The sequence below is a fragment of the Macaca mulatta genome, chromosome 5 (assembly GCF_049350105.2).
Source record: "Macaca mulatta isolate MMU2019108-1 chromosome 5, T2T-MMU8v2.0, whole genome shotgun sequence".
Lineage (NCBI taxonomy): Eukaryota > Metazoa > Chordata > Mammalia > Primates > Cercopithecidae > Macaca > Macaca mulatta.
In genome coordinates this window covers 147707949-147733803 of record NC_133410.1, presented here as the reverse complement: position 1 = coordinate 147733803, position 25855 = coordinate 147707949, and the positions used below count along the sequence as shown (strand labels likewise).

At 41.4% G+C, this 25855-nt stretch overlaps 1 long non-coding RNA gene across 1 annotated transcript in view; it reads left to right on the top strand.

Moving 5' to 3' along the window:
* The first annotated feature begins 1659 nt into the window (after window positions 1-1659).
* The window catches only part of LOC106998502 (uncharacterized), a 151330-nt gene continuing 127134 nt past the window's right edge, over window positions 1660-25855 (top strand). The window contains exons 1-2 of the long non-coding RNA XR_013417300.1: window positions 1660-1832; window positions 2851-2889. This is a non-coding gene — a long non-coding RNA (uncharacterized LOC106998502). The remainder of the gene's footprint in view (window positions 1833-2850; window positions 2890-25855) is intronic.

The following is a 25855-nucleotide window of genomic DNA, read 5'->3' as shown; positions in this document are numbered from 1 at the left end:
AATGGTGGGGCCATAAACACAAGTGGTGAACAATGTTTGATTTACACAATGGGGCAAATAAAATAGGATAAACACCCAAGAGGGTAAATAGGATAGTAACTGATGTACCCAGTACATCAGTAGGGTAAATGTTTCATCTGTTTTCCCTGATAGAGAAAACTTGGCTTTAATAGTAGATAAAATGCATACAAAAATAAATGCAAATTTTCCTCTTTATTAGACAAAGATGCCATCCATCAAGTCAGAAACTGCAGAGTGTGGTAGCTAGAAGCATGGACTCTGGAGCTGGACTATCTGGGTGGACATCCTGATAGTCACTTTCCAGTTGTGAGATTTTGGGCACGTTACTTGACCTCTCTGTCCTCCAGCCTCCTGGGAAGAGGAGGACAAGGATGACACCATCCTCACAGGGTTGTTATGAGGAGTAAACTGGTGGTTACGGAGCTGCAGGCCATCATCCTAAGCAAATTAAAGCAGGAACAGAAAACTAAACACTGCATGTTCTCACAGATAAGTGGGAACTAAACCTGGAGACACATGGACATAACCATGGGAACAACAGGCACTGCGGGCTACTAGAGGGGGAAGGGAGGAACGGAAGCAGGTGTGGGTTGAAAAACCACGTACTGGGTACTATGCTCACTACCTGGGTGCAATATACCCATGTAACAAACCCACACCTGTACCCCCTGTATCTAAAATAAAAGCTGAAATAAAACAAATCCCTTAGAACCAGAGCTGATACATTCTTAAATGAACCAAATTTTATAATATGGTATGTTTTGAAAGATTCACCTTTTGATCTCTCCTTTGAAGAAAACCTCTCATTTTATGGTTAATTATCCATGAGAACCAATTCTCCAAGGAGGGCAATAGATAAGGCACTGCCGGCCCCGTCAGTTGGTCAGTCCATCTGTCAGTCAGCTGTACTCCCTGCCATCAGCTCTTTAAGACAATTTCATTCCTTCAAACTCACCCAGTGCCTGATCTTTTTGTTAAAGAGTAATGCTTATGTATAGAAGTAGATTAAACCGGAAAGGTAGAGGAGGCAGTCATTGGAATATTGGCTCACAAAAAGGCAATGAGCTTCGTTGTGTGTGCTTGTGTGTGTGTGTGTGTGAGAGAGAGAGAGAGAGAGAAGGAGACAGACACATAAACACACAGACACAACACAGAGACACACATATGCACATACAGCCGGTAGGAACAGAAAAATCTTCCATGTGATCAGGGACCATGCATGAGAGAGTCAGTTCACTGGTGAGAAGGAAATCAGGGACGTGAGAGGAGTAAGGGAAGCAAAGAAGGCCGTTGAGGACGGAAAGCCCCATCCCTGGCTCTGGTGCCTTCGTGTCAGCTTTAGTAGCAGTTGGTTCATCATTTCAGCAGCCTGGAGTCCTTTAGTAATGACTTTATGGATTAAAATTTAAAACCAAATTAAATGTGTTTACAAAACAGCACCCACACTGAATTGATAACGAGCTGCCAAAGTTGGGCTTGTAATGATCTCAATCCAGAGCTCTGACATGCTGCACGTGTCAGCGATGGTCTCAGTGCCGTTCACGTGGGTAAAACTGCAGCCACCCTTTCTCCTGTGTCATTCCCCACTCCCCCTGCCCCCGCCCCCGCCGCCCAGCCTAAGTGTAGCACTTGTAGGTGATATGCTGGTGGGCACGAGTAATGCATTTATTTATAGGCACATATTTGCTGGTCTTGAGAGTAGTAACTCTGTTAGAAATTTGTTAGCTTTTTTTGGTTTGTTTTTAAAATTTTTCCTTTTAGGTTTCCTTATGCAGCACTTCCATTCTGGCTGAAACCACGTTTTGAGAATAGTAAGTATGAAATCTCGTAATTACATATGATTTTTGATATTGTGTACTTTAAAAGTGAAATGTTTGCAGGAATGAGGGTCCCCCTGCCTCCTTCCCCTGCAGCTCCTTCATTTCTAAACACCTTGTTATTTCAGAAAGGGAGAATCTTTCATTCCGGTTTTATGGAATAGAATGAAGTATTTTTCCACTCATATTTTGTTTTTAGAACAAGAACTGCTCTTTCAAGTTGTTAATCAGTATAAAGGAAAGGAGGCATCAAAGGGAATGCTGCTGCGTCCTTTCTAAAGGGAGTAATATATTTTTCTTGTGATCAAATATATCGATAGATTTAATTCTATGGTCCATGAAGATAATTAGGACTCAATAAATATTAAATCAATCAGCAAATAACCTTTTCCTGCCCTTGAGGAGCTTATGATCTACTGAAACAAGATGAATGGCATGCATCTTTATCTTTTTAACATCCTTTGGCCCTCTATTTATGGGAAACAAACTCACAAGAATTTCCATGCAGGGATCCTGAAGAGGTTTGGCCTGTTATCCACTTAAAATTTTTTATAAGCCAATGAGAAGATGCTTTGGAGTTATTACCTGAGCAGCAATATTGCATGTGAAATGGCTCCCTTGAAAAAGAGTTAATTTCTAAAAACAACACCAGAACTAAAGAGTGTGTGGCTGGTGGTGTGGCCAAATGATCTGCAGTGTGTCTGCAGGGTAAGGAGAGGGGAACGAGCACCCTGGGATGAGACGTTGTCATCTGTTAATCTCAAGACGTAAAACCACAATTCAATTACATGGGATTCCATGCTAATATTCCTCTTGTCAACGGCTTTTCTGTTTCAGAAGGCAGCAGAATCCCACTGTAGAGTCAATGGGTGTCTAAAGCCTGATTAATTGTATTGTGGTGCACATGGAATATTTAGTCTCTGGATGTTATTTATGTTGAGACAGGAGCGGTCTTGGGGGACTGGAGATGCATTAAACCCCACACAATTAACAAATGATCTTTTCCTTCCAGAGAGGCCCTGTGTTGCTGTCTGGGCTCCGGTGGCCCTGGGTAAGCTCTTGGCTTCTTCCTGACCTGCAATAAGCCTGCTCTTCCTGCTTACGATGCATTAGAAAGAAACAAAATGCACTTGTTTGAATCGATATTGGGCATTAAGCAACTTCTGGGCTTTATGTCAGGGTCTCTGGTAGGAGAGGTTTTCCTCTGTTTCCACTGGGGTTTGGGTGGCAGGAAATTTAAGACAAAATGGGCTAGAAGTTTAATCCTTGGATGCATTTAGTCTTGTGACTGTTAGTTGGCTCTCAAGTTTTTGCAAAGTGCCTTAGTCAACAGGAGGGAGGGCAATGTCCTCAGTTAACATCTCATCTTTTCCCACTGCTCTGCCTCTTTTTACCTTGCCCCTTCCACCTGGAATGTGCTTCCTTCTCCCTGAGATGCCCAATCTCAGCTCATTCTTCAAGAGACAGCGAAAATGCCACGTTGGTCTTCCTTGGTGCCTTCCTTCATTAATTCTGCAATCACCCATCTCCCCACAAAAAAACCATACCCAGGAAGCATCATAGTATTAAAAAAGATTGACATTTTTGGACTAGATAGGTCTGAGTTTACTTTCTAGACCTTACAGTTAGTAGGTGTATTCACCCGCTAAGACCACCTGTCCACTTTTAGCTTTGCTTTTCCTTAACTATAAAATGGGGATGATACCACTAGGGTTTTTAGGAGAGTTAAATGATGTATTAGTCTGTTTTCATGCTGTTGATAAAGACATACCTGAGACTCATTTATAAAGAAAAAGAGGTTTAATGGATTCACAGTTCGGCTGGGAAAGCCTCACAATCATGGCAGACATGGCCACGTCTTACATGGCAGCAAGAAAGAAAGAGAGAGAGCCAAGCGAAAGGGGAAGCCCCTTATAAAACCATCAGCTCTAGTGAGACTTATTCACTGCCATGAGAACAGTATCGGGGAAACTGCCCCCATGACTCAATTATCTCCCACTGGGTCCCTCCCACAACACGTGGGAATTATGGGAGCTGCAATTCAAGATGAGATTGGGTGGGGACCCAGCCAAACCACATCGAATGATGTCACCAAGTACAGGGCCTGGCAGAGAATACTCCATAGATTTATTCCTTCAGTCTTTCCCAGTTCATTCAGCTAACTGTAATTCTTAATCTGTTTGGGGTCATGGGTCTGTTTCCGAATCTGATGAGAACTATGGTTTCTTCTCTCAGAAAAAAACATACATGTAAATACATTTAAAAACTCTCGGACTGGGCATGTTGGCTGACGCCTGTCATCCCAGCGCTTTGGGGGGCCGAGGCGGGCAGATCAGAAGGTCAGGAGCTTGAGACCATCCTGCTGAACATGGTGAAACCCCGTCTCTACTAAAAATACAAAAAATTAGCCAGGCAAGGTGGCGAGTGCCTGTAGTCCCAGCTACTCAGGAGGCTGAGGCAGAAGAATGATGTGAACCCAGGAGGCAGAGATGGCAGTGAGCCGAGATCACGCCACTGCACTTCAGCCTGGGCGACAGAGCAAGACTCTGTCTCAAAAAAAAAAAAAAAAAAAATTCGGACAATTCAGGAACTTCAGGGGTCACTAGATCCCTATAGTCCCAATAAGAATCCAATAGGGGTGGTTTTGATCCCTAAGGGGTTAACCACCCCCACTTCCCTCCAATAGCCAATTTATGCAAAGCACCTGAAAAGGGACCTGCCACTTAGGAGGGCCTGAACAAATGCTAGTCAATCTATCAGTTTCTAAATTACAATTAGAACTCACCCCATGCCTGGAGAAAATCTAGCTCTAATTTTTCCTTATATTTAGTTTTGAGAAGCTGTCGTGTGCAAGTGACAGAAATACCTCTGAGCAGAGTCTAGTCCTTGACTGACATGTCTTCCAGCTGGCCTGCCATACCTTGTTTGAACAAATTTGGCCTTTTCAAAAAAATCTTCCCTTTCTTGTCGGACTCTACCCTGCAGTCCTGTGTTGCTGCTACCCAGCCAGGATTCGTGTTCTCCTGACATCTCTCTCTCCGCTCCCTGTATGGAATTTATAGCAATTATCCTTTGGTTGGTCCCAGTGTCTGTATTTTGGCAGGCCGCCCTGTCTTCCCTGTGATAACTGCTTTGCAGACAGTGTAGCCGAGGCTCTGCCAAAGCCTAATGTCACCCTTTGTCAGATGCCGTCTGGGTCCAAGGGTCACCGACACCTGCCCCTCCCCTCCTCATGTCTGCTGGTGTAGGTTCCCCTTGCACTATATTTAAAAGCACACAATGCTGTGTGGGGCTGGCTGTGATCCAGTTCATTTGAACAAAGTTAGCAGTGAACCTGGATAATTCAGCCACCTCGAAATGTTTTTTTATGGCCCGCACTACCTGGATTGGTTTGTCTGGCTGTGTACTGCAAGTAAATGAACTGGATAATCGCTGTATTTCTATTCCACTCCGTGCTGTGTAGCCTGCGCCTCTGGAAACAAAAGTTTTCTCTAAAACAAAGTCACTTCTCAGGAACAATTATGCCCCCTGGGGATGAATATCTTTGTGAATATGTGCCAAAGTATGACTAAACAAATTGGCTCAAAAAGTAGCTTTTCCCCGTTTGACTTTCATTTGATAGTTTCATCGAAGATCGATGAGGACAACAAACACCTCTAAAAACAAAAACTAAAGCAAAGTTTTCTCCCCACTTCCCCTAAATCCTCTTATTGATGTGCTCCAAGCCAACTGTATGTTTCAGGCTTTATTTTGTTATTCTATGGCTGCATTTTATTTGATTTTAATTAAAAATGTAAAATTTGTATATATTTGGGAGTACAGGTGTAGATTTCTTATATGCATATATTGCATAGTGGTAAAGTCTGGGCTTTTCATGTATCCATCGCCTGAATAGTGAACACTGTGTTCATTACACAAATAGGTAAGATTTCAATCCTCACCCCCTTCCCACCCTCCCACCTTTGGTAGTCTCCAGTGTCTACTATTCCATTCTGTATACCCATTGCATATTCATTCTTTTAAGTGAGAACATACACTATTTTACATTCTGTTTCTGAGTTATTACACTTAGGATAATGGCTTCCACTTCCATCCACGCTGCTACAAAAGATATGATTTCAGTCTTTTTTATGGTTGAGTAATATTCCATGGTATATATGTTTTCTTTATCCAGTCCTCTGTTGATGGAGACTTAGGGTGATTCCGTCTTTGCTATTGTGAATAGTGCTGCAATAGACATACAAGTGCAGGTATCTTTTTGATGTAATGATTTCTTTCCCTTTGGATATATACCCAGTAGTGGATTACTGGATCAAATGGTAGTTCTATTTTTAGTTCTTTGAGAAATCTTCATAAGGTCTTTATGGCTGCACTTTAGGCATCTGCATCAGTGCGTTTAAAGATGCTGGGGAGCAGGGCTTTTCGAACTTCAATGTGCATTCAGATGAGCTGGTGATCTTGTTAAAATGAAGATTCTGATTCTGTGGGTCTGGGATGGGGCCTGAGAGTCTGCATTTCTAGCCAGCTCTCAGGTGATGCCATTGTTGCTGGTTCATGGGCAAATCTTAGAGAGGTGAGACTATCGCCTTCTTCCGCAAGATACTTGCACACAGCCATCAAGCCTGTCCCAACACATGCCGGCCTATGTGACCTCTTTAGGTTCTCTATTTGGCCTGCTATTTGTCATAACCCAATTCTGTTTTCTTACAGCAAATCTTAGTGAAAAGGCTCTGGTCTTGAGAGAAGAGCAATCAAATTTTAATGAAATCAAGGCAGGATAGACCTAGACAGAAGATATTATCCACAAAGACACCTCTTTACCTGCCAGCCCTCATTGGCTTCTTACTAGTTTTTTAAACTTCCAAGTAGAAAATTGTTCATTACTCAAATTTAGAACAGCCTAGAAGAATACAATGAATGTTAATTTTCAAAGTCTTGAGTATTGAGGTGGCAATTTTTGGAGATTTGGTTCAAGACAAGAACATCTCTGCTCCTATCTATTCATTCTTTTTGTCACTCCGATTAAATGTCATTCCTTTTTGTTTGTTTGATTTATGTTTCTTAGGAAACCACCTGAACTGTTTTCTGGAATGAATTGGGTGTATATTAGCAAATTATTTACGTAAACATTTATTCTTTCAACACTGAGTGTCCACTACGTATAAAAAATTGTGGTAGTGACTTTGCTTCTAAGTTAGTAAAGCAAACCATTAACCTCTGTGGGTTTTCATTTCACATCTGAATAATGAAGGGCTGGACTGGATGATCCTGAGCTGTCTGAGAGTGTGTCATTCTAAGAACGGGGAGAAGCTGAAGCAGTAACATTCTGTCTGTTTGTGGCTTTTTACTGCCCAACACAAAGGCTTTTCTTAGCTTTTTCTTTTTCACAGCGAAGCAGAGAAGACATGCATCTTTCTGTTTGTGTGTTTCATGGCCATGGGGCGATAAATGAGGAAGGAGTGCTTCCCTATGGTAACGCGGCTTTTTTTTTTTTTTTTTTTTCCTTGAGTAGAAGAGTATTCTTATTTAAAAAAACGCTACACAGTATTTCTATATGTAAAAGCGAGCCCATCCTGTGGGCCTTCCCTTTGCCCCCCGAGGGGGTTCCAAAGACACCCTAGATCTCTGTGGAAGACAGATGGAAAACCACTGTCCTTAAGTAAGTTCTCTAAGAGCCAGACTCCAAACCGCTCCATGCCGTTTCTGCGTACATAGTGCTGGGGGTGGGAAATCTAATTTAGGAAGTAAATATTTCAGGGCGTGGAAATCTGAGTACCTCTAGGGACATGAGGAATAAGGAGTACAGAGGGGCCATTTCCTTTTGAGGACAGTAAGGGAAACAGGTAGGGCCTGGCACCTGTGCACAAAGCTGAACAGAGCAGGCCTTTAACGCCTTACAGTTCTTCCTGTGCAAGGGATGGATTTTATTTTCATAATGGAGAGGCTGACCCCTGGCTGGGCATGAAGCGAGAATGAGGGGTAGGGAAAGAGCAGGAGAGAGGGAGAAGGAGACAAAGAGAGAGGCAAGGAGAGAGAGAGAGAGAAAGAGAGAGAGAGAGAGAGAGAGAGAACAGGAGAAATGCACCCAGTCTTTACTCCCTGGGTCTGGTGGGCAGGAAATGAGGCAGAGCTGCTGGGAGCCTATGATGGATGATGCGGAGGGGCCTCTCCTGTCCTTGTACTGCATCCGTTCCGTTCACATTGGGTTGGCTTTGGAAGTCCCAATCTGCAAACTACAGGGGCTGGGTAAAGACTCTAAATCAAGTATTTCTGTCTTGACTGTCTTTGTTGTCTGTGAAATGCTTAAGCACTGAGTGCAAAGAGGAGTCCTAGTTTTTACTTAAGCCAGTGGAGCATAAGCCCTGTTATGGCCTTTAGGCAAATGGCTTTTTACTACATATATATATACACACACACAATTCCTCCCCCTCCCCACCTTTTCTTACAGTATGAGTAAAAGCGAAGTGTTCCTTTTCTGCTGTTGTGAAGGCTGCTGTCTACTTGAGTTGCTTCATAGCAAGAGCAGTCAGTGTCATTAATTTTTTCCCTGTACTGTGTGGGCTGGGAACATGAAACTGACTTGATTGATCACATTGCCACTTCAAAACAGGAGGCTTCGGAGGCAGGTGGGTGAGTGGGTTGGTGAAATACTTCAGAGAGTTAATGCATTTGTATCGTTATCAGCAGTACCACCCTTTGGTAGATGGATGACAGTTTGGATCAGCTTGAGTGTGAGTGGCTGGGGTAGAAATCAAGATGGAAAGAGAGAAGTGAGGTGCAACTAAAGGGAGAAAATGACTCTGCCTCAGCCCCACTAAAGCTGTGATTATGACCTGGACAGTGGGTGTTCCCTTGAAAGGAGAGCATGGGCAGATTTGTGCATGACTGGAGGGTGAGTCAGGGTAGGGATGGAGCTGGAAATCATGTCTTATAAGGAAGAGATCACAGACCAAGCCACTTTAATGGCAAAAGAGAAATTTCTACTTTTGTGTGTGTCCTGTTTATTGTCATCAATTCTTGAAAGGCTGCTGCAGTGAAGAGATTTGGGATTCTGTGTGGCTTCCAAGGAATAATTTGAGCCTATTTTGGCTCCATTGAAAGAGGACTGTTTAAACCGAAAGGGCAACTTCTTGTAAAAGTGAACTTCTCCTCATGCCATGGTTAAAGCCAATGCTTTAAGGGAGATGCATGGACTGGGATGTATTTGGCCTGGACAACCTCTAGAGGCCTTTAGAAGACTGTCAGACAAAGATTCTATGACATTTCATAAATGTCCTCCCCATCTCCCATAACAACTCAGGGACAATTTCTGGCCTTGCTGAAACTATATATCCTACCCTGGACAGAATCTAGTTTTCTATGGAAGTGGAGTCATAATAAAATAGCCTGTTTTCCCTTTAAGAAATAAGAAAATTGGCCGGGCGTGGTGGCTCAAGCCTGTAATCCCAGCACTTTGGGAGGCCGAGACGGGTGGATCACGAGGTCAGGAGATCAAGACCATCTTGGCTAACACGGTGAAACCCCGTCTCTACTAAAAAATAAAAAAACTAGCCGGGCGAGGTGGCGGGCACCTGTAGTCCCAGCTACTCGGGAGGCTGAGGCAGGAGAATGGCGTAAACCTGGGAGGCGGAGCTTGCAGTGAGCTGAGATGCAGCCACTGCACTCTAGCCTGGGTGACAGAGCGAGACTCCGTCTCAAAAAAAAAAAAAAAAAAAGAAATAAGAAAATTGGCCAGACGTGGCAGCTTATGCCCATAATGCCAGCACTTTGGGAGGCCAAGCCGGGTGGATCACTAGAGGTCAGGAGTTTGAGACCAGCCTGGCCAATATGGTGAAACCCCATCTCTACTAAAAATACAAAAATTAGCTGGGTGTGGTTGCGTGAACTTGTAGTCCCAGCTACCTGGAAGGCTGAGGCAGGAGAATCACTTGAACCCAAGAGGCGGAAGTTGCACTGAACCGGGATCGTGCCACTGCACTCCAGCCTCCAGCCTCTAGCCTGGGCAACAGAGAGAGACCCTGTCTAAAAACAAAACAAAACAAAACAACCCCCCCCCCCCGGTCAAGCACAAAACCCAAACAAACAAGAAATAAGAAAATTAAAAATCTTAGTTTTCGTGTAGTTGTAGTACAGGAGAAAGAAAAAAGAGCCCAGAATCTAGAGTGAGGTCCTAGCTCAAACATTTATTTGCTGCATGATATTAGGCAAAGCCTCAGTTTTTAAATTAATAAAATGGACCTAATGTTATTACCCTTACAAGACTGTTATAATCATTAACTGAGATAATATCTGTGCCTGAGACAGGGCCTGGTACAGAGTAGTCACTCAATAAATGGAAGTTATCCTTTTAAATCTCCCAGACAATTAAAAATAATACAGCCAGGTAATGAAGCAACTTAGGGACAAGGTTGGCTTATAAACATAGATAACCTCCATATTAGTTTTCTGGTTTTTTTTTTTTTTGTAAAAAATCACCGCGAACTTGGTGGCTTAAAGCGACACAAATGTATTCTCTCACAGCTCTGGAGAACAGAAGCCTGACAGAAGGTGTTGGTAGGGCTGCATTCCCTCCCAAAAGTTGGGGAGAAAATCCTTTCTTACCTCTTCCAGCTTCTGGTGGCTCCAGGTGTTTCTCAGCATTTGGCTGCACAACTCCCATATCTGCTTCCATTTTCACATGGCCTTGTCCATGGTGTCTATCTTCTCTTTTTTGTCTCTTATGAGAATACTTGTCATTGGCCAGGTGCAGTGGCTCATGCCTACAATCCCAGCACTTTGGGAGGCTGAGGTAAGTGGGTCGTCTCAGGTCAGGAGTTTGAGACAGCCTGGCCAACATGGTGAAACCCTGTCTCTATTGAAAGTACAAAAATTAGCTGGGCGTGGTGGCGGGCGCGTGTAATCCCCGCTATTCGGGAGGCTGAGGAACAAGAATCGCTTGAGCCTAGGAGGCGGAGGTTGCAGTGAGCCAAGATCGTGCCACGACGGCACTCCAGCTTGGGAAACAGAGCGAGACTCTGTCTCAAAAAAAAAGAGCAAGCAAATCTTGTCATTGAATTTGGGGCCCACCTGGTTAATCCAGGGTGGTCTCATCTCAAGATCTTTAACTTAATTACATCTGCAAAGATAATTTTTCTAAATGAGTTCATGTTCACAGGTACCCACCCAGGATTAGTAACTGGCCATGATTTTTGGGGATCACCATTTCAACACACTATACCATCTGTGAAGGGAATCTAGTGACAAATCATTGTCCTGGAGATGCCCTTCAATAGCCTTTCACTGTGCAGACAGACTGTGCAATACACTCTTTAGCTTGTCTAATGGTGGGCCCGTGAAATAGAAAAGGTGGTATTTAGGTTGGGGCAAGATATAAGCCATTGGCTTGTTCTTGGTGAGATTTCCCCTTCACACTGTATTCGTACTGTCTTTCTCCTGTCACTGAGTGTCTGGCTGCCTCCTTCACGTTCTTCCCAACCCATTTAGGTTGGATTAGACATAAGAAAAATGTCTACTGGAAGATTTGGACGAGGAAAGGAGGTGAGGGTGAAATGGTGTTGTGGTTCTGGTTTATATCATTAGCTACCTGTTTACTTGGGACAAAACTGGAAATAATAATCTTTTAAATGATGGTTATCATTCCAAAGTTCTATACCCCAACAGGCTACTTTGTATTGACTGTGATTCTCCATAGAGACAGAATGCAATATAGTTTTAAAAATTATTATTTATTATTTTTTTCATTTTTAGACAGAGTATCACTTTGTTGCTCAGAAGTGTAGTGGCACGATCTTGGCTCACTGCAACCTCCACCTTCCAGGTTCAAACAATTCTCGTGCCTCAGCTTCCCGAGTAGCTGGGATTACAGATGTGCACCACCAGGCCTGGATAATTTTTGTGTTTTTAGTAGAGACAGAGTGTTGCCATGTTGGTCAGCCTGGTCTCAGACTCCTGGCCTCAAGTGATCTGCCCCCACCAGCATCCCAAAGTGCTGGGATTACAGGCATGAGCCACCATGCCTGGCCTGAGCCACCGTGCCTGGCCTGAGCCACCTTGCCTGGTGCAGAATGCAATATGGTCTTGAATTCAATTGTAAATGTAGCCAGAGGTCCCACTTGGAGTTTAAGCTGTGTCCAACACTGGGGTTCAGACAAGTCTGGCCAAGGCTACTAAACTGGAGTGGTGGGGGACCAAGGGAGGGCTTCTGACAGCCCTTAGTACTGGTTGGCATGAAGGACCCAGGAGCATCCTAGGAGAAGATTTATCCCAATGGGAAGAAGGAGACAGCATGACCCTCCAACCCTAAAACATCAGAGGGTAAGTGGGATTCTAATGCATGGTGTCTCATTCTCAAATCTGCCTGTGGTCCATTTCTGGGTCTTAAAGAGAAAGTGAACTGGAAGTTAAAGCTCAAAGAGTGGTTTGACCACCACTCTGTTAAGTACTGTGGCATAGTCGATGCAGTTTTTATATTGCTTTCCCCAGAGAATAATGGAAAATCGGGTGGAACAAGAGAAGCCTGGGAATTACTGGGCTCAGCTCTGGCAATGCCCAGCTGGATACCTTACTATCCACTGGGAGGTGGCAGCATTTGGCAGAAGTGGTTCTAGCCAGTGGAAATGACAGCTCTGCTCAGCGAGGGTGGCAGTACCAGTGGTACAGGCAGTTTGCCACAGAAACAACAGTGATGCCCAGCAGATACTACTGGGTAGCAGACCAGACTTCCCTGGGAGAAATTTCAACATTCATTTAACAAATATTTGCTGGTTACCCACCATACGCCAGGTAATGGCAATACAATGCCAGGGGGACACAAATGGTGGACAAAACTCACCGTGGTCTCTACTTTGTGAAAGTGTTCAGATACTGGGGCTTGCATGAGCAGACGGAAGCAAAGAGGAATAGAATTAAGCAATTTTTTAAAAAAACATAACCTCATCTCATTCCAGTCTAATGAGATTTGGAAAATGGGATGCCACGTATTATAAGGCTTGCAGGCATGCTCAAGCTTAGATTTTAGCCCCGAGGTTTGCAAAGAATTCTTCCACACCTAAACACCTCTCTTACCTTAATTTTAAAAATTAATTGACAAAATTGTATGTTTATCATGTACAGCATATTGTTTTGAAATATGTATACATTGTGGAAGGGCTAAATCAAGCTAATTACTATATGCCTTACTTCACATACTTATTTTTTGTAGTGAGAACACTTAAACTGTACTCTCAGCAATTTTCAAGAATACAATGCATTGTTACTAACTCTAGTCAACATCTAGTACCATAGATCTCTTGAACTTATTCCTCTATCTAACTGAAATTTTGCATCCTTTGACCAACATTTTCCCCAGCCCTTGGTAACCACTGTTCTACTCTGCTTCTATGAATTTAACTCTTTTAGATTCCATGTATAAGTGAGATCATGTGGTTTTTGTCTTTCTGTGGCTGGTTTAGTTCACTTAACATAATATCCTCCAGATTCATCCATATTGTCACAAATGATAGAATTTTCTTCTTTTTAAAGGCTGAATAGTATTGTGTATATATCCCATTGTGTATATATGGTGTATATATCCCTGATTTTCTTTATCTGTTCATCTGTTGATGGACACCTAGGTTGATTCCATATCTTGGCTATTGTGAATAGTGCTGCAGTGAACCTGGGAGTGCAGGTTATCTCTTTGACATACTGATTTCATTTCCTTTGGATACATACTCAGTAGTGGGATTGCTGCATTATGTTGCAGTTCTACTTTTAATCTCACCTGAACACCTTTCTGCTGTCAAACGCTCTACCACTGAGCTGTGTGTGCCCCCCTCTCACCTGAACACCTTTCTAAGATAACAGGCTATCGGCTGCTCAGCCTTTTCACTTAGGGTGACTGCTGGTCATTCAAGACACAGAGGAGGGATGGATGAATGGGTAGAGTGGAGGGATGAAGTAGCAGGGTGCCGGATGCCAGTCTGAGGGTAGTTCTGACTAGAATTCGGATCTTCTTTTGTGGCTCTGCTTGCCTCAGAGCAGTGTTGGTGTGTGTGTGTGTGCTTCCCCCCTGCTTCTTCTAGGCTTAAGCTAGTTATTCCATCATTTCCTGGAGTCCAGTGTTTGTCAAACTCCAATAATATGTACGCAAATGTACTGGAAATCTTGCTAAAATGCAGACACTGATTCGCTGTATCTGTGGAGGGGCCTTGGAGTCTGCATTGCTAACAAGCTCCCAGGTGATGCTGAAGCAGCTGGTCTATGGACTACACTTGGAGTGGACAGGTTTTAGTCCATGAAAACACTGCCTGCAGAAAGCCTCTGGAGCCATTTCTAGTTTGATGACTTTGGAGCTCTGCCTCCCTCTCGTTTGGCCAAGATTCAAGGAGAGTGTTTCCTTATCATTTTTTTCTAAAGCCTATTATTTATGAATACTATATATCTTTTCTCTCCAAAGATGAGGTCTACCTGCACTCCATAAAGCCCATATTTGGGCTTCTTATATCAATACATAACTTTTCTCAGAGTGGTGCTAACACTGCTGGTGGTGAAGCCCTAAGTACAAACCTGTTTTAGGAAAGAAATTCATCTTGTTAGAGGGAGCTGAGCTACTTACAAGGCAGATAACGTTCTGCAGCTTGCTGAATTGATGGAGAGAGGCACCGGGATTCAGACTCACCTATTTTTCATTCTTTGAATGAAGTCTATCTTCTGAATTACATGAGCCATGTGAAGCAGGGAAAGAGAGCAATGGTTCTGGAAACAAAAACAGAGTTCTTATCTTTTAATACAGAAGAGAATGCCTCAGGATATTATTATTTGTGATTTATGGGGTGCATAGCAATATGACCAGTGTCTCACCACAGCAGACACAGGACTCTGACCCTCTGCCTTTGATGAACTCTTGTAGCTTCCCAGGGGCAATTTTCCACTGTAGAATAGCTGCTGCATCACAAAATTCTGGCTTAAAAAAATCATACTGAATGAGTTACTAGGAAACTTGATTTCTATTTCCACTTCTACCGCTGACTTAGTCTATGACTTTGTCCAAATTCTTTAGATCTTTTCACCTACTAATAAGTTAGGTTAATCACACTCGCTATTAATATTTGCCTGTGAGATACCTTGAGATATGTTTATTAGCTAAATTTTCTCAAGTATTTGTGAAAACTCAACTTTCTTCCTGAAGATATATTGGATTTCACTGACAAGATCAAACCACATAAATGAATAAAATCAACTAAACGAACAAAACAATGAAGAGGATCATAGAGGCCTTTGTAAGTCAGGAGTAGATGGCAAAAGGCAAATCACCATCCTTCCCTCCCTGCCTCCTCCTTTCATTTCTTCTTTCCTAATTTTCTAAAACTTTATTCTGAAATAATTTTAGACTTATAGAAAAGTTGCAAAAGTAGTACAAATAATTCCTGTATAACCTCCATCCAGATTGCCTAAATGTTAACATTTTGCTGGTATTCGGACATTCACTTTCTCTTTCTTTCTCTTTGTGTGTGTGCATCCATACTTATCTCTCTATATCTATATGCTTTTTTCTGACCTAATTGAAAGTGAGTAAAAGAAAAAATAGATGCCCCTTTATGCTTAAATATTCACTGTTCTCTTATATAACCGTAGTAAAGTCATACAAATCAGTAAACTACATTGACAATAGTATTAAATCTATGTATTTATTCAAATTTTGTTAATTATCTTAATCATTTTATAGCAAGAGAGGCTGGGCATGGTAGCTCACGCCTGTAATCCTAGCACTTTCGGAGTTCTAGGTGGGCAGATCTAGTTCAAGGTGGGCAGATCACTTGAGGTGAGGAGTTTGAGACCAGCGTGGGCGACATGGTAAAACCCCGTCTTTACAAAAAATACAAAAATTAGCTGAGGGTGGTGGTGCGTGCTTATAGTCTCAACTACTGGAAAGGCTGAGTGAGAGTATTGCTTGGGTCTGGAAGGTGGAGGTCGCAGTGAGCCAAGATCATGCTGCTGCACTATGGCCTGAACAGAGTGAGACTGTGTCTCAAGCAAACAAACAAACAAGCAAACAAACAAACAAAAAAACCCCAACTTTATAGCAAGAGAAAAACATAACATTCTTTGGTTTAGGATCCAACCCAGGCTCATGTGTTATACACAATTGTCCCATTTCTGTGTCTGCTTAACCTGGAGCATTAACCCAGTTTTTCTGTTTTTCATGGAGAAGCTAAATTCTTGAGCTTAAGAGAGCCCATGAAAAGTTGAATGGATAAATGTTACTTTATTTTAACAAACAACCATAAAAGGCAGCTAGGAAGTCCCAAAGTTGAATTATGAGAATATTAAAGTTATTTTTTAAAGTTATAAAAATAGGGCAATTATAATATAAATTTTAAAAATACAGAAATGAATCACATAAAAATAAATTTCTCCCTGGACTCCCACTTTTACTCAACCTGTTAAAAATTTTTGTATATTTTTCAGATCCTTTTCTATGCTCATAAAACACATAATTTATAACTTGTGCTCTTTTTAAGCCAAAATGCAATCAGACTGTACATATTGTTCTGTAACTTCCCTTTTTAAAAAAGTTACTTTGTCGTTAACATCTTTCCCTATCAATTTATGCAAGTATATGAGGGTCAACTTTTGTCATCTCTAGTGGGGAAGCCCTAACCTGAGCCCAAAGTCTTCCATTTTGCTTTGGGTAGTAGCTTTGACTTACTAATAAGTTTGGAAGTGGCCTTGTTCACTGGGAGAGAATGTTCCTTTTTCACACCTAGTTGTCCAAGTACACATGGAAAGTTTGGGGAGCAAACTCCCTTTTTGAATTATTGACCCTTTCTGACCTTTTCTTTCATGGTACCCACAGATCCCTCCCTTAATTTATGGCCCTTTCATGGAGGACCTCATTAGGGTGACTGTAGCCTGGGAAGCTCGATCACAACTTGGATAATACAGTGTTGAGGTTGAGCTATTTCAAAGGTAAAAACAAAGTATGAAAAAATGTTTAAAATAACACTCTCAACTCTTTAAAATCTATCTCTTTTGCACTGCAACTAGAGTACAAGATGACATGACTGGTGATTATATACACACATATATATATAAATAAAATACCCATATACACACAAGCACACACACATGCATTTTGTAAAGTTTCTGTGATCACATATCTGGGAACCATCCCCATGGGTGTTAATTTCTAACTGTTTGGATACTCTTTTATCTGTATCCTAGATTAGAAGTGCAGCTGTTCTTCTCCAGTCTTAGACACACTTGCCTGATCTTGGAATGACTTTAGGGGGTTTCTTGCAACTGTTTTGCTGAGATATTTAAGAAAATCAGTCTTAAAGATTGGTTTAGGCTATTTTTCCTTTGGTTCTTGACTGGAGATTTTCTGGACCTTTCTGACCTTTAACTTTATTTATCTTTTGCTTACACTGACCTTATGGTGCCTTTAAACCCAAGAGTGCAACGAGGCAGTGATGATCCAAAGTTATTTGTGAGTTTGATGGCTGTATTAGCGGTTTTCCCATTTTGCTTCTCTCCTGCAGCCTTTAGCCCTGAAAGCATTTTGGAACAGGGTCTGTTTTCCTATAACTGCCTTCTTGCACTTGTTGGGCAAAATCAGAGCAGTGATTGAGTCCTCAACACCCTTATGGCACTGCAGAGTAATAACATTTATCACAGTTCTTGTTTAAGCCCTTTAGAGAATGACATTTCACAGTGTAATTTTGCTTCACAGATTTTTCCCTTGTGAGTTTTAACTTTCAGGGCAGAATTCTCTCTTATGGCTTCACCTTTTTCCTATTTTGTGTATCTGTGAGAAGTTGCACAAATAAGGCTCCTCTCAGCATAGCAAATGGAATCAGGTCACGCTCCCGAGTGACCTTCACCTCTAGATTCCTGATTGTTTCTTCCTTATTTGTCATGAGCAGGCCCAAATTGCCTCACCTCTAGCTGCCCTTTCCACTTTACGAAACAAGCAACTAACAGCAACGCAGCTCTAAAAATTCCCGGATGACCTGAATTTTGCTCTTTTTATTATCCCTTAAGAAATGTCTCAGTAATTGAAATCTAGAGTAGCAGAGTTTTGTGATCTTGTCATTTAGCATTTTACTTATATTTGGTTTATGTATATTGTGCCTTTAAACCCAAGAGTGGTCAAAGTGTGCCTGAGGGACCTGGAGGACTGAAACCAGGAATATCGTCATTTATTCAAAGGCGAGAAGTGAAACAAGGGTTTTAGCACCCCCACTTATTCGGGAGTTAAGAGGAAAAGGAGGAGGAGAATGCTGGAGAATTTTAGTAGGTAGCAGCAGGGAGAGGCGAGACATCTATGCAGAGATTTATACTGCATGCTACATTTTATTTATTTATGGGGACATGGGTATCTGTTTTTTTCCCTCTACAGTAATTTATCAGTGAGTTCATCGTGATTTAGTAGTGCACAGAGGACACCCACTGCTAATTCCCCTTTATTTCATATATTTCTTTTACCTTAACCCATAAAGCTTCAGCATTGCTACTTCCTTTATCATCCATCTGTATTTCATTGCAAGTCCAACTCTTTTTGATCTATAGTGCAAGCCCTCATTTTCCCACCTCTTTGTCCTCTCTTCACAGATTGCATTCCTCAGTATTGACATTTCAGTCATTTGATTTATCCTAACAGGTTCCCCCGTGCCAACCAGATCATAATTCCCTTTCTGGTAGCATCACTTCAAGACCTTCCTGGTTATTTCCCTTGGCTCCTAGTATTTGTGGATCAGCACCTAAGAGATTTACTGATGATTTGTCTCCTCTTTTAGCTTTCTGTTTGCTTAGATCCAAATCACAGGTGGTAACTTGGGAGGCCTGAGGATATCTGGAATTGTGTAAAATGTGAGCTTTGTTCTGCTTGGTAGGGAGCGCTGGAATGTTCTATCTCAAGCATTTTCACAGAAGGGACATCTCTGGAATTGCTTCAAACAGAAGGATCTGCCCATGAGCATTCCGCTAGTCTTTGTAAATCAAATGCCATCTCAGGAAATCAAATTTCCCTGAGAGCTTCTAGATGGGGAAGAGCTGGATTATCAGTTTTCAAAGTGGATTATCTTTTAAAAAGAGGAAAACACCTGTAAGAAACTCATATTAATTTTGGTTAGAAAAGAGTAAAATACTCCTTTTTTGTGCTATTTTTTTTTTACCAGTACTGTATTTGTGGTGTCTGACCACGCACACATACATAGACAGATATATACATATATAATAGACAGACATAGAGGGAGAAAGAGAAAAAGATTTCTCGTGTTTGAATTCTCATGATGTTGACATTAAAATATTGAATGCTGCATTATGACAAGACCTTCAGTTGTCCTGATTTGCATTAGTGACATCTATTTCACATCTATTTCTCATGTCAGACAAGAGAAAACTGCATAGATTTTTCTCCCCCAGTTCCTTTACCTTTCTTTAATCAGTTCTTGTGATTCTATGTGCAGAGAGGTTTTGTAACTTATGTATGATATATTGGAGATTGGCTATATTAGGTAAAGTAGCACTCTTGCATTGTTTTTAAATTGAGTGTAATCTAGGATCTTATTCATTGTTTAAAATTATACTGTATTGCCATGAAGGATGCTCATAACTCCATTCTGCTTTACTCTGTAAGGCATGTGGGGCTGGGGTCTTTCAGGGATGTACTATGCTTACTGCTTGGGCTATTGATTGATCCTGGCTCACCTCATGATGGAGGATAAAAAGATTTCTAACTGTGGATAAGAAATGCCTACCAAGAAGCTGTTTTTTGGCGTTGTTCATTGCCAAGGAAACAATGAAGATAAGAATACTGTGGTGTCTTGTCTTTACCACCTTTCTTTCATCTACAAAATAAGAGTTTAATGAGTCTCCTAGTCCTAAAACCAAATTTGAAATGGACTTCTATTGCAGCTGGAGGGATTTGGTTAGCTATGAGGAAGAATTTCCTGACTCTGAGGATGTCAAATTGCATGAATGGTTGTATAGCCATATTCTCAACAGACCCTTAGAAGTTTTTTTAAAAACCTCTTCCAGATACCTGAAGGCAGAGGGCGACCCTTTGATGTCTCAGGGCCATATATCAGTTCCCTAACAGTGAAGCCCACAACAGGTGATACGAGTTTGTAATTTCTGATAATGACACATGGATTTCTGCCTAATACTAATGATCTACTAATTAAAAATGTTCCTAAAATTTTATGAAATGAATCCAAACTTACAGGTAGGATGACTGTGTAAATAATAGGAAAGTAGTGACCAAAAATGCTGAGAGGAAAAAAAGCATGGGGAACAAAACCTAATAAAGAATATTTGTTTATTATCAGAGACAAATAATACAAAATCAAATTAATTTACTTGTTTTTGAAATTCATTTTTGAAAAAGAACAAAAATTACACACACAAAAAAGAAGCAGTAGAATTAAAACCTAATTTTTGAATGAGAGTCACCATAGTGTCTCTCTCTGAGGGCTCAAAAGGAAAAAATAGTATTAATATTAGTTTTCAAGATATTAGTGGATGAAGTGACTAGGAAAATATAATCTGCATGCCCTAAAGGTCTATATTGCTTATCAAGTTAAAAAATAATACATGTATGCTTATTGGAATTGCCAAAAAGGAGAATACAACAGAGGAATCAACATTTTTCACTGATCCCCAACATTTAGAATGATTTTAATAGGTTTAACCAATCCTTACCAATTGAATTTATGGAATAACGTGAAGAATTTAGTTATCCTCTTATAATAGTATGTACTCTTTGAAATTAGGAATATGCTGTCGGCATTGACTAAAAATTCATGGGAAGCATGGAAGACAACACTTAAAACGGATTCCTTACTACACAGCCATAAAAAAGAATGAAATCATGTCCTTTTCAGCAATGAGGATGCAGCTGGAGCCCATTATCCTAAACGAATCAACACAGGAACAGAAAACCAAATAGTGCATGTTCTTGCTCAGAAGTGGGAGCTCAACATTGGGTGCTCATGGTCATAAAGATGGCAACAACAGACACTGGGGACTAATGGATGGGGAGGCAGAGGGGCGCAAGGGTTGAAAAACTAGCTGTTGGGTACTACGCTTACTACCTGGGCAATTGGATCATTTGTATCCCAAACCTCAGCATCACATGCTATACCCGTATAACAAATCTGCACATATACTCCCAGAATCTTAAATAAAAGTTGAAATTACATAAAAAATCAAAACAAAAAACAAAACATCCCCAAGTATTGAGCTATGGCTTCTCCTTGAAACAACTTCTCACAGATTTTTTTTTTTCCTTAAAGCTGAGAGAGAAGTACTGATTTACTATTTATATAAGGGGCGTAATTTATCTTCAACTGATTAAAATGATCAAGTATGTGGTGACAGGTCTTTATATTCCAGGTAAATGCTTCCTTTGTGTTTTTCAGGCAAGAATTTCTGACATGATATGGGAAAAGCTGAAGAAGTCAGCTCTTTTCTGGGGTGTGTTTTCATTTAGAAGTTGACTTGAGATGGATTAATGGCAAATCACAATAAATTATTTATCAGATAATAAATGTGATAATTGTTCTTATTTATCATCAGTATAACTTGCCTTGTTCTCCTGTCATGCTTTCAATCAAACCTTCCCCAAAGATTTGCTGGTTAAAATATACAGCCAAAAGGTCATTCCAACAATTCTTACTCATAATGGCACACTGATTATCTCCTAATTGAAAAATGTAAACTAGGGGCTCTGTAAGTAATGTGAGTGACCCTTGCATTTCTAACACAATAAAGAGAGTCACTCTGTACCTCATTCATCCTGCCATGGGAGACAGTACAATTCTCAGTAATTTTAATGTTCTGCTGAATTAATTGGAAATAACTTCTTTAAAAAAAAAACCCACCTGCCCAAATTTGCTGAAAAAGTAGAGATGTAAAATACCATTCACTATCTACTGTCCTGCTGGCAGCTAATCCATTGAAGCTTAATTGTAATTATCCACCAGGTCTGGGCCCGGAGAGGAATACCGATTACCATTATGTGTGTTTCCATGGGCAAGACTGTGTATTGAGCCTGTTGCAAAGTTTCAAGCAAATTTATTTCTACTGGCAACTGTAATGGATCATTGGTCATGGACTATTTCTGGACTCGGTACAATGGGAGAAAATAACTCCAACTTATTTGTGCAGAATTCCTTAAAAGATCGCCAATGTTGCTAAAGTAGATGGGTAGATACCCAGACACCCGCTGCTTTTGTGTTGGGGTACCTGTGGTCCAGATGTCCTGGGTTATTTTCTCACTGTTTTTCTCTCCACCGAGAAATCTGTACTCAGCTAGACAGACATGTGTTTCCCAAACTTTTAAAATGGGAACAGTGGTTCCCATGAAAAACAAAGTTTTTATTTTTTGAGACAGAATCACTCAGACTGGAGTGCAGTGGCTGAATCTCAGTTCACTGCAATCTTTGCCTCCCAGGCTCAAGTGATCCTCCCACCTCAGCCTCCCGAGTAGGTGGACGCCCACGACCATGTCCAGCTAATTTGTGTGTGTGTGTGTGTGTGTGTTTTATTGTATTTTTAGTAGAGTCGGGGTCTCACCATGTTGCCCAGGTTGGCCTCGAACTCTTGAGCTCAAGCGATTGGCCCACCTTGGCCTCCCAAAGTGCTGGGATTACAAGTGTGAGCCACGACACCAGCCGTCTGTATACTTCTCCCTCCCACTCTCCCAGTCGCTGTCTTTCCCTTCCACCCTTCCTGCCTCCCCCACTCCTCCATTTTTTCCCCTCTCACCTGTTTTTGATGTCCCCCAAGGTCATAGCTCAGATTGGACCCTCTTCTAATGCTTCATTTTTCACTGATGGGCATCCTATCATCTGGCTCACAGTTTCTTTTTTTCTTTTTTTTCTTTTTCTTTTTTGAGACAGAGTCTCGCTCTGTCGCCCAGGCTGGAGTGCAGTGGCGCGATATCAGCTCACTGCAAGCTCTGCCTCCTGGGTTCACCCCATTCTCCTGCCTCAAGCCTCCCAAGTAGCTAGGACTACAGGCACCCACCACCACGCCTGGCTATTTTGTATTTTTAGTAGAGATGGGGTTTCACCCTGTTAGCCAGGATGGTCTCGATCTCCTGACCTCGTGATCCGCCCGCCTCAGCCTCCCAAAGTGCTGGGATTACAGGCTTGAGCCACTGTACCCGGCCTCATAGTTTCTTTTGAGCATGTTGCTTCCATGTGGTCTATGACCACTACTTGACACTTCTCTTGCCTAACCTACCCTTTCCCTTCCAGGTAAGACTGCTTATCCTGTATGATCTGGGAATTTTTCACACATCTGGGTTGGATCACCCTCTTTCCAAAGTTGCCTAGCACCCTTCACAGCTCTGTTCCACAGGGCTCCTACTCCTGCCCTAGGGTTTGCCCTTCTAGGCCAGCTTGCTCTGCATGGGTTACCTTGATTCCAGGCTCCCTTGCCTTGTAGCATGTTTTCATGTCTCTGCAGAGGTCTTTTCAGACCCTTTGTATTGTTTCCCTTCCCCCAACCTTGCCTTTATCCTTGGACTCTATTCAATTTCTTTCCTTTTAATGTTGCACAGGGGAGAGCTGGATTTGGTTCTACTACCTCAACTCAGTGTAAGAGCCTTGATCCTTTTGCTTTACCACATAGTGGAGTTTAGACAGTGTCAGTGTCAACCTTTATAGTGGACGCCACTTCCTTACTCTCACTAGCCTGGTCAGTGGGCCTATTTTTCAAAAGATCTTGTTAGTTATCTCTGTGATTTTATCAGTTCATTGAGAAGTTGGCCAGCCCCATCTAGGAAATAGAGGTTTTCAGTGAACTGGGTGGTGCGTATATTCTTGACGAATGCCATGTAGATCATTCCTTGAATGCTCTTTGGCCTTGGTATTGATTGAGGTTCAGTGACTTTAATCTTGTGTACAAGGCAAGGAGTATATCTGGTGATCAAATGTTTTGAATTCCAAATCAGGACACATGGATGAACAACAAGACAGAATATTTGAATTCTTGAAAAATCTAGGAGGTTGTATGAGTTATCTTTTGCTGTGTAACAAATTACCTCAAAACCTAGTGGCTTAACACAACAGACATTTTTTATCTCACACAGTTTTTGTGGGTCATGAATTTGGGAGCAGTTGTAGGTGGTATGGGCTCTGAGTTGTTCACAGGGTTGCAGTCAAAATGTTGGCTGGGGCTGCCATTTTCTAAAGACTTGACTTACTGCTTCCAAGAAGACTCACTGACACAGTATAGGCAGAAGGATTCTGCTCGTCACTACATAGGTCTCTCCATTGGGCTGCTTGAGTGTTCTCACAGCATGGTAGCTGGCTTTCCCCAGAGCCAGAGATTCCAAACAGCAAGGTAGAAGCTGTAATGTATTTTATGACCTAGCTCTGACAGTCACACTCCAATATCCTGCTGATTACATAAGCCAGCCCTATTAATTGTGGGAGGGGACTCCCATAGGGCAGGAATGCCAGGAGGATGGGATCATTGGGAACCATCTTGGGGGCTGGCTACCACAAATGTGTAGACTCATTTATTGTGCTTCACCCTACTCTCTTATCTTTCTAACTGTGCTTGGAAGGTGGTGCAGAGTATTGTGCCTCGCTCAGCTCAGCTGGAAGAGACACCAGGGCATGTTATATCTTTGTAGCATTCAAATCAGGAGACAAAGGGCTCCTAACAGCTATCATGGTTAAAACAAACACAGTTAAATTCATTTTCTCTTTTGTTCTTTTCTTCCACCGAACTTTCCCAACATGTATTTCCCGGTGTACTAGTCTCGCGAAGTGCTCTACCAAACTATTTTTTGTAGTCAGACTCTGAGGTTCACAATTTCCATGGCTTGATTGATGGTTCTGACTATCCTTGCAATAGAGATCCTTATTTCACTTTGTTTAACCCAGCATTTTTCAAATTTATTTGTCTGCTATATTTTAAAATTTTGTCATACCTAATAACATCGTCTAAGCGGAGTGTTCTTTAAAACATACATTCTGAAACACTGATTTAGATATCCATAACCAATATTATCTCAGAAAAGGTTAAGATGGTTGTAATATTAAAAGTAGCCCATTGAACCTATCTGGAATCACAGAGTCAAGTGTGCCCACTAGACTGAAGTCCTTGATGGGCAATCTTATAACCTCAATACGTAACTCAGTACATAAACTGTGTGTTTGCTGGGGAACCCTCAATCGACCATCCTCTTTATTATGCTCCTAATAGCATGCACTTTGATGTTTCCCTACCCCTGTATGAAATCTCTATTGAAAACTGGTCCTCCAAGTCTTTCAAAAAGCTTTAACCTTCTTTCTCCGGGAGGAGGGAGTTTTCTCCACCTACATATAAACTCCAAGAAGCATTGCACTGCTGAGATTAAGCATCTCTTAGCTGGTGTATTTTATGGCTGAATTGTTTGTCTTGGTATGTAAGCCTCTGGGGCATAGCCATTTCTTCTTATGAGTCTGGTATAGCACTCAGCACACTGTCAGCACTCAACCCAAAATAAATCATCATAATAATAGTCATAAACATAAATCAAGGGAGCACAATTCAACTTATTTATAGCCTTATAGGAGAAGCACAATAGAAAAAGTGCAGTTATTTTCCATCATATTATCCTATATCATTTCCAAGCAAAATGTCATATTGTCCACTAGTGTGTAACCAGGTAATGAAGGATTTTGGCATAACCTGCAAATTCCACAAGGCCACACTTAAATGATGTGAGGCTAGAAGCTCATGTTTCCTAAGATTCTATAATTAAAATCTGAATTTCTAGGGCTTATTAAGATAATATTTAACATATAATTATCTTGACATTTTTAAAAGGAAAAGTGTTTAGGACAAATTATGTAGTAATATTTAATCACAAAAATCTACTAGTTCTGCTCATTTCTTCAAGGTCTGCTCTCTGATTTTCAAGGTGAAAGTTTAATGCTTAATAAAGATTTTAATCTAATGTTTAATCTAATGAATAATAGTTGATTAGTTAGTGGGTTATCCCACCCATATAACATACTTTTATGTGCAGAGTG